The sequence below is a fragment of the Aptenodytes forsteri genome, unplaced genomic scaffold, assembly GCF_000699145.1.
Source record: "Aptenodytes forsteri isolate BGI_AS27 unplaced genomic scaffold, ASM69914v1 Scaffold105, whole genome shotgun sequence".
Classification (NCBI taxonomy): domain Eukaryota; kingdom Metazoa; phylum Chordata; class Aves; order Sphenisciformes; family Spheniscidae; genus Aptenodytes; species Aptenodytes forsteri.
Window position 1 is genome coordinate 1345726 of NW_008796112.1, and position 8321 is coordinate 1354046.

The 8321-nt window shown below is 39.5% G+C and overlaps 1 protein-coding gene across 1 annotated transcript in view; it reads right to left on the minus strand.

The window, feature by feature from the left end:
- The window catches only part of VGLL4 (vestigial like family member 4), an 89579-nt gene that overhangs the window by 49770 nt on the left and 31488 nt on the right, over nucleotides 1-8321 (minus strand). The window lies entirely within an intron of this gene.

The following is an 8321-nucleotide window of genomic DNA, read 5'->3' on the forward strand; positions in this document are numbered from 1 at the left end:
GGGGGAAAGGGGGGGAGCAGGGGCAGTCCGGGGAGCAGAGGGGCCTCCTCTGGACACGGGGTAGGAGCCGACCGAGGCACTGTGCAAGCACGCCGGAGCAACTTTTTGGTCGGCCTGCTGAGCGGGAGAACCGAGCTGAATCAGTCTGTTTAAAATCAATTCTTTCTCTTAAACGTTTACTTCATTTCCCAGCGTGGCCTCGGACGTATCCCAATACTGTTGCGGTGAGAAATAATGCTGTTTTACAGTAACAGAACAAAACAGCAGCTCTGGTATGATAAAGAATTAAAATTAAAGAAAGGAGGTACAGTGGGTGTACCTGTATGCATATGGACAGGTACTGTGCACTCACACGCACACACTGCCAGAATTCAATCAGTACACTGTCACATTTGGGGTTTTTTAAGGGCTATTAGCAGTTAAATATGCTGTGTTCTGGATTTCTAACAGCTGTTAAAGCTCCAGTTTAGACGACACAAGTGATGGAGGTTTTTACAGCAGTTGCTCTCATCTCAGGATGTGGTCTGCCCTTCTGCAGTCCCAACCTTGATCACAGAGACTCTAGCTGCTTATACAGATGTGCATGAGTCATCATAATTGGGCAGAACATCTGTATGGGTGCAAGCATGTGCTAACCTAATGGGCATCAGTTTGCATCTCCTGCGACTGACCGGCACCTGCAGCCTGATTTGATAGAAAAAGAGAACAAAGTACTGGGGAAGTTTGGTCTAAGACAAACAAAAGGAGCTAATGGAGCCCCAATCTCCCCTCTGCCTCCCTCTGCCCTGTGGCTCGAAACATAACTCATCCCTGCCTCTCTGGGATGGAGAATTTTAATGGTTCACACAAGAGCATGGAGTCAGGGAGAATTAATAACAAACTTTCATTTCCACTTTGAGAATTTCTCCCCCCTCTTAGAGAAGGGGAAGATACTACATTACAGAGGCAACTCATGGAGTGACATTTCTTCAAGGCATTTTGAAAAATACTGCTTGAATGTTCTGGATATTTCAGTGAGACGAGGTAATTTAGTTGAAGTGACTACTAATAAATAGGAGTAAGAAATTTATCTCCAAGGAAGATTCCGTAGAACCCAAATAAGGTTTCTCCTCACTTCAGATACAAAAAGTAGTCCTGTGCATTATCTACCCATACACTTCAATTGAAGGAGAACGTCCACTAACAGTGCTGAATTCAATACAGCAGGAAACAAATTACCTGAAAGGAATTCTGCATTGCCGGGAAGATGAAGGTCAAGAAGCCTTTTATTGATTATTTATATGCAAAAAGGGCACTCTCCTAATTGGAAGTGCTATTAATCTTTAAGACTTTAACATGGTGTAAAAACTTATGGGTACTTAACGCTGAGGTAACAGTACATTTCTTGGATGGTACCTAATAAAAAAGGTTGCAGTTGGTTTTTTGCCTCTCAGGATTTGTTACCACAATAGTTGCAACCACACATCTCCAGACCAAAGTAACACGTGGTATTTTCTAGAAAGAGAAATGTTTTTAATAAAGAGAAGAACATTATGATTTTTAAGCAGGGGCACTAGAAGTTTCACATAGCAGATCGTGTTGTGCATACTCAAATTCAAAGAGATTCTATACCAATGCTTCAGATTAAACCAGCCACTTAATAAAGGCATCAAGAGAAGTCCTTTAAGATATAAACTGTGATAAGAATCCATACCTAGAACATTAACAAAAGAGAGACACGTTTCTTCAGCATGAAATGCAAGTTTCTTACGTAAGTATGGCAAAGCTTTTGGGGAAAATATTTCTGATATGTACAGTTTTTAATATAGAGAGCATCCCTGAATTTACATTAATACAGCACATTTTATGGATGCTTGGGAAGGATAAGAAGAGAGAAGTATTTAATTTTTCCAATTTAAAATACTTCATTTTTTGCGGGAAGTGCAAGTGATGAGGAAGAAAAGAAAGCAATAGTCTAAACTTCTTTAGAGCAGTGGTCTACAAGACAGGGTTTGCACGCAATGGGGCAAGGCATTATAGTTCAAAGTCCAAGATAAATTCCCCTCTATATTCAAAGATACACGTTTCTTCAAGCTGTTTGGAAAAGCAAGGTTGGGTATTGTCTACAAATCACTGACTGCTCAGTATTGCTGTCCAGACACTAATAAAGAAGTTAAGTCTTCTTTAGTAGACCTGTAGTCACTGGTCTACAGGTTTTTAGACAGTAATGATCACTTTATTATGTGAATGGCTTTCAGCAGTACAGCATACACTATGATTAACGCTTGTCAAATGTCGCGTAATGAACAACTTAGATGCTTCACATTAAATAATAATAAACTGGTACCAAACACTGGGAGATTTATGAATTTCCAAATTAAAATATCTATACTGAAAGTAAGGCAATGCCTAGTGAAAGAATGGGGGGGGGGAAATTATCAATGTAAACATATCTCAAGCATTCTAAAACCAAAATCCGTTAATATGAAATCTTTCAAAGAAAGAAAACTTAACAGCTCAACAAATTCAAGTCCAGCAGACATGAGTGTGAAATACTGACAGTGTCACTGTAAAGTACTCTGTTCCTGACAGCAAAGAATTCCCAACTACTTGATTTAAACTGCTGTTCATCAAACACTTCACCAGTTTGAGATACCTTCCACTGAACTGAAATCAATAATCAATGCACCAGCGGGTTAGATGCAACCTACAGAGAAAAACAAGCCATTAACATCATCCCAGGACCTTTGTTAGCTCATTCTGTTCTTCTACATATTGATAGTTGCAAACACAATTATGTGCTGCAGTATCTCTGCTTCATATTAGCTAGAGTACTTCCTACGGGACTGCACACACTTTTCTTCTGTAAGGCAGATAAATACCCACGTCTATACATAAAATGTTTAAAACACTGGAACTTTTAACACAACAGCATCCCCTAGAGGTAACTGAAAATCCACGTGTCTTTCCGAATCACTCTGGACTTTACATCGAAGTACACGAGATTTGATTCTAATTATCCCACATAGCAGATGAGATAGTTCAACCTCTTAGCGATCTTCTGGTTCACTTGAATACGGAAAGCAAATTCAGTCTTCACACAAGAATGTCTTCTCACAGAAGTATTGTGAAGCAAGGAAAGCAAACGATGAGAGAAAAAAAAAAAGGCGGTTCTAATGAGTAGGTGAATCATCATTGTCAAAACCAGGAGACTAAATACATATTTTGACAGCTAGTCCCTGCATTAGGGTGGAGTTTGACAAGATTTCTGTGCTGCTCTTCTACAATTCTCACAACAAGAAAATGTCAAAACTCTCCCTCTTGGAGAATGCAGTGGTATTTCTATGAAAGTAGTGTGAAGCAACTAGTGCAGTGGACTCAGCCATCTACACTCCATGTGTTTTCTCTGGATTAGCTTATGTCTGGTCAGGTGGACAGTGTCCCTTGGCAGCTGGGGCACACTGGGGGCACTCTTGCTGCACTTCTTTTGTCTGAACAGAATCCAGTTTATGGCTGAGACCCCTCTGTGATGCGGACCAAAGAAGGGCAATCAGGAGTTTCACTCAGAAAGCAAACATCTGCCCCAGCTAAAGCACTGATGCGGGTGTACCAAAGGCTGATGAGAACAACAGAGTGTTTTTCAGGTTTAAAAAAAGCTTGAGAAACTTACCTTTTCAAAGAGTTACAGTGCATGTTATGAGTGTAGTAAGTTATTGTGTCACTGGTTCCTAAATGCTGATAAAACTTTTCCACTACAAAATTATATAGTCCTGGCTTGTTTGGGCAATAATAGAACCTAATATAAAAATACATCCTTACAATTGCATATTACTTATTTACCTGATTTTTTGCAGAAAAAAATGGCAATTCCTTAACATATCAAGTCCATAATATCAGATTTGACAGTAAGAGTTTATATGGTTTTTACAGCACTTACGCTGAGCTGCTTTAGAACAAATGTTTCCAAGCAAGCTACAACAGAGCACTCCTTTCTGCCTTCTCTCCGCTGTCCTCAACCCTGCCCAGTCCTCTGCCTCTCTGCCACCGTCCTCCCATCGTCTCTCCTTACTCTCTTTTCTCCCATGCTTGCCGCTGCCTCGGGCAGCAGCACTGAAGAGCCTGAGAAAATGGTCTTGGTGCAGTTTTACTAGCTTGGTCTAACACTCCATGTCACACAACATCCTTCAGTGGGAAAATGCGCGACATTGGCCGAGAATCTGCGCGACACTGGCCGAGAATCAACACCGCAGAAGAACAATGTGCAAGCCATTCACTTGGACATAACTGAAATTTCACCCTCGATGATCATCAGCAAAGAGGAACTATTTCTACAGTGACCAGTTTTGCAACCGAGGGAAAAAAGACAGTCTTTATAGAGGTGAGACACGCTCTGATGTAAAACACCATACAGTACTGCTCAGTATAATTCCATTTTTGAATGGACAAAAGCATCTGTTGCAGCTCCTGAGGTCAGACAGGCGTTTATGATATACCACCTATTAGCCAATACCTCAATACGCTCCAAGAAGGTGGTGGAGAAATAAAGCAAGAGTACATAGATACAGGTCTTACCTTTTTTCTTTACCTAAAAAATGAGCAAATTTTAGTTAACAGCTGCTAGGTGGCGATGTGCCTGAAGGAAAAATACTGCTTTTCCTTTTCCACACACTCAACTGCAGAGTTGCTGCATCACCTCAATTTTTATTATTTCAGTTAGAATACATTTCACAGGAAAAAAGTAAACAAAAATTCCCATTAAAGCAAGATGGGGTGTTTGCTTTTAAATACATTCAGATATGATAAGGAAATACAGTTAAAATGTATTAAACGTGCAGGAAGTTTCATGATAAGGAAAATGACATTTAAAGTTTCTTGCGAACAGCTATCTTGGCAGCTGTGCCTCTAAGATCCACACAGAATAATGTATAACTAAACTCTTTGCTCAGTGAGTAAGATACCAGAAAACATACCAACTTTATATACTTTTTACGAAGCATTAAGTAATGAGGATTGCACCAGTGAACAGAAGATATCAAAACACACATTCTTCCAGATCACTTTTTTTTTTTTAAACATGAGGGTACATTGCAAATAGATTTTAATCACATCAAACTACCTTCTCCCATTCACAGCCTTAACCAAAAAAAAAGAAAAAACAGAAAAAAGCCCCACCAGGTAGAACATCTCTGAACTAAAGCTAGTGCATGCCTTCTTGTTTTACCTGTCCTTTATTAGCTAAAGGTTTCAACAATACACCAAACATTAGAGAACACAAAAGATGGTTTTGTTATTAAATCAATAACAATCAATCAATTATTAAATCAATTAAATCAAAACCAATCTCGAGTTCCTCGAGATTGAAATATTAGACTTAAGCCCAATATTAAGTTGTAGCAAAAGAATTTGTATATTCTCTTTCATTCTTGTCATACCCTAACTTATGCGATCCTGCTTAAAAAAACCAAACATAGTAATATCTAGTAAGGAAACCTGTTATGAGTGTGCACGCATACTTAACTGCATCTGCACTCATAAACTGCTAGGTAACTCAAGTTACAAAGCTGTCTATTCCCTGTAGGACCAAGCCACCAGGCATCCTGGTTTCAGTTCCCTGCTGGCCTTCTCTTCCCCAAGAAGAGAACTGCCAGGGAAACCAAAAAGTATAGCGATGCCCAAGCACATCTAGAGTTGCAAGCTCTTCTAGGACCCAGGAATGGATGGTAATGGCTTGCCTGGACCACCACCTGGATTTTTTAAATTTTTTTTTTTAAATGTTTAGCTGTACTGCAGCTTTTACTCTGTATTACTCACTTTTTTGAAGACATTGGGATTTTAAAAAGCTTATCACTGTGAATGTAAATAAGAAATTCAGGTCACTTATTTGTAAATATTTAGCAATTTAGAACCAGCCATTTCGTATCAGATCAAAAAACTCTAAGACATTTAACAACTCAAAAAGCTGTTGGTTAATTAAAGCCTGCCCTCATCAGCAAGAACCCTCTCCCTCTGTTTTCCAGTTTTCCCTCCATCACCTCCATTTGTCTCCAAACTAAACGCACCCTTCTATTGTACCACAGACCATTTTCACGAAGTAGGTGAGGAAAGGGTAAGAGGACAGAAAGGACGGGGATGAAGGCAGGGCACAGACAAGCCTTCGCTGCAACTCTCACTTGGTTTTGGTGTTTTGTTGGAGTTTTTTTGGCAACAGCCACATTTAGCTCTCTGGGTCAAAATATATAATGGGCGCAGAAGGCAGTATATGATGCCTCTGGCAGCAACTGCCGCTCCGGCAGGTACTTCTTGTCTCCAGAAAGCAGCAGCTGGCAATTTAGGAAGCAGCCCACTTTGCTCCCATCAGTTGGATCACGCTGACCCAGGACTTGAGCTACACCCTTCGATTACCTTCTGTTCTCTTACTGTGGCACAAAAGCTGTGACTCCTGGTTGTTTCGAAGCTTGAAGTGTTTTTAAAACCTTTGTAATGAATGGTGAGTAGGAGCATGCAGAGTACACATTCTGCTGATCTTTCTAAAACTAAATGACTATTTCACAATTGTCGAAGACTGCAGGGCAGCAGAGGTAATGAACCGGGTGATCTCTTCCAAGTTCTATGAGGTGAAATACAAATGAGAAAAGTGTTCAATAGCACCTGATTTATCTTGACCTCATTCTTCGACCACTTACTCAAACTGAACAGCAGGCTAGGAAGATCAGGTTTACCAAGAATATTTTTCATTTCTCAGTAGTACGTTGCAATTCACAATTTGCTGGTGTTTTTCCCTTTTTATTCTCTTAATCTGGGCCAAGAACACTTTAAAAATGCAGCTAGAATACATAACAGATAAATCTAGTTTATCTAGGTTGAGAAATTGTTATTTGCTAATTAAAATCTTGATAATCTTACCTGTTATTTGCATACTAATTTAAATTTCTGAAGGGTTGATGATAATCACAAACATAATTTATCTTGAACTACAAAGTCTCAAACACCATCAGAGCCTCCAGATGCAAACCGTGAAGCGTTAACTTTGCCATGCCCTAATATTGTGTCAACAGGGCAAAGAAAATACTTTATATTTTTCCAATATAAGAAATGAGAAGGAAAAAAAAAAAAAAAAGAAGGTAGAAAAAAGTGTATTAAAGAAAAAAGCCAATTCTAAGTCAGCTTGATGCTCAGGCATCTAAAAAACTTTTTACTTAGAAAAGTTAGGAGCCAGACTGTGTTTAGAAGCTAGATTTCAAAATTACTGTGCATATCCCTCAGCTTTGGGAAGAAGCAAATCCAGTTTCAAGAAACCACTAATTACAGGGGTTAGAAATAAAGCAAAGAGCTCTAAGACTGCTAAAGTCTTTGAAAAGATTTCCCCTTTATAGCTAGCTTGGCGAGACATAAGATATACTCACAGGGCCTAATTCGACTTAGATGTCAACGTATGTAAATCTACTTAAGTGTGTGGAGTTGACCTTGCTTGCATAAAGACTGTTACAGGCAACACAGGTAACAACCTTATAAATGAGATAAAACCATGAATGCCCATACTATCTTGCTAAGAACCATGCAGTAAAATCAATTACAACTTTTGTTACAAAACAAATTAATTTTGGCTGTTAAACATTAAAGTAATTACTTATCCTAAATGTGAGGATGAAAATGTTAGTAAGTACCTATTACAGAACCCAATTATGTAACTTGCAACCTACTGCTTCATTAAATTAAAATGAAATTTCTTTCAAGTTCTAAGACTCTTCTTTTCCAATTGAGAGTCTTGTTCTCTACTATTTAAAAAGTATTTGACCTTAATAAATTATTTACCATACTAAAAAAAAAAACCCTAAACACACACTCACTTATCCCAAATTGTAGTGCTCACAAAAAAACAGCCACCCAGAGAACAGCGCCTTTGCTCGAGATGCTGATGGATCTATTGTACTCTGGATCGAGTAGAAGAAAACAAGAAAAAAGAACCACCTCACTCAGCTATCAAAGTGTTGCCCTTACATTGTTTAAAGTAGTGTGCTGATGTTGGCTGGGATAGACTTAATTTTCTTCATAGTAGCTAGGATGGGGCTATGTTTTGGATTTGGGCTGGAAAGAGTGTTGAGAACACAGGGATGTTTTCGTTAGTGCTGAGCAGTGCTGACACACAGTCAAGGCTTTTCCTGCCTCTCACCACACCCCACCCCACCAGCGAGCAGGGTGGGGGTGCACAATAAGCTGAGGGGGGACGCAGGTAGCTAGGAGGGGCTATGTTTTGGATTTGGGCTGGAAAGAGTGTTGAGAACACAGGGATTTTTTGCTGAGCAGTGCTGACACACAGTCAAGGTTTTTCCTGCCTCCTGCCT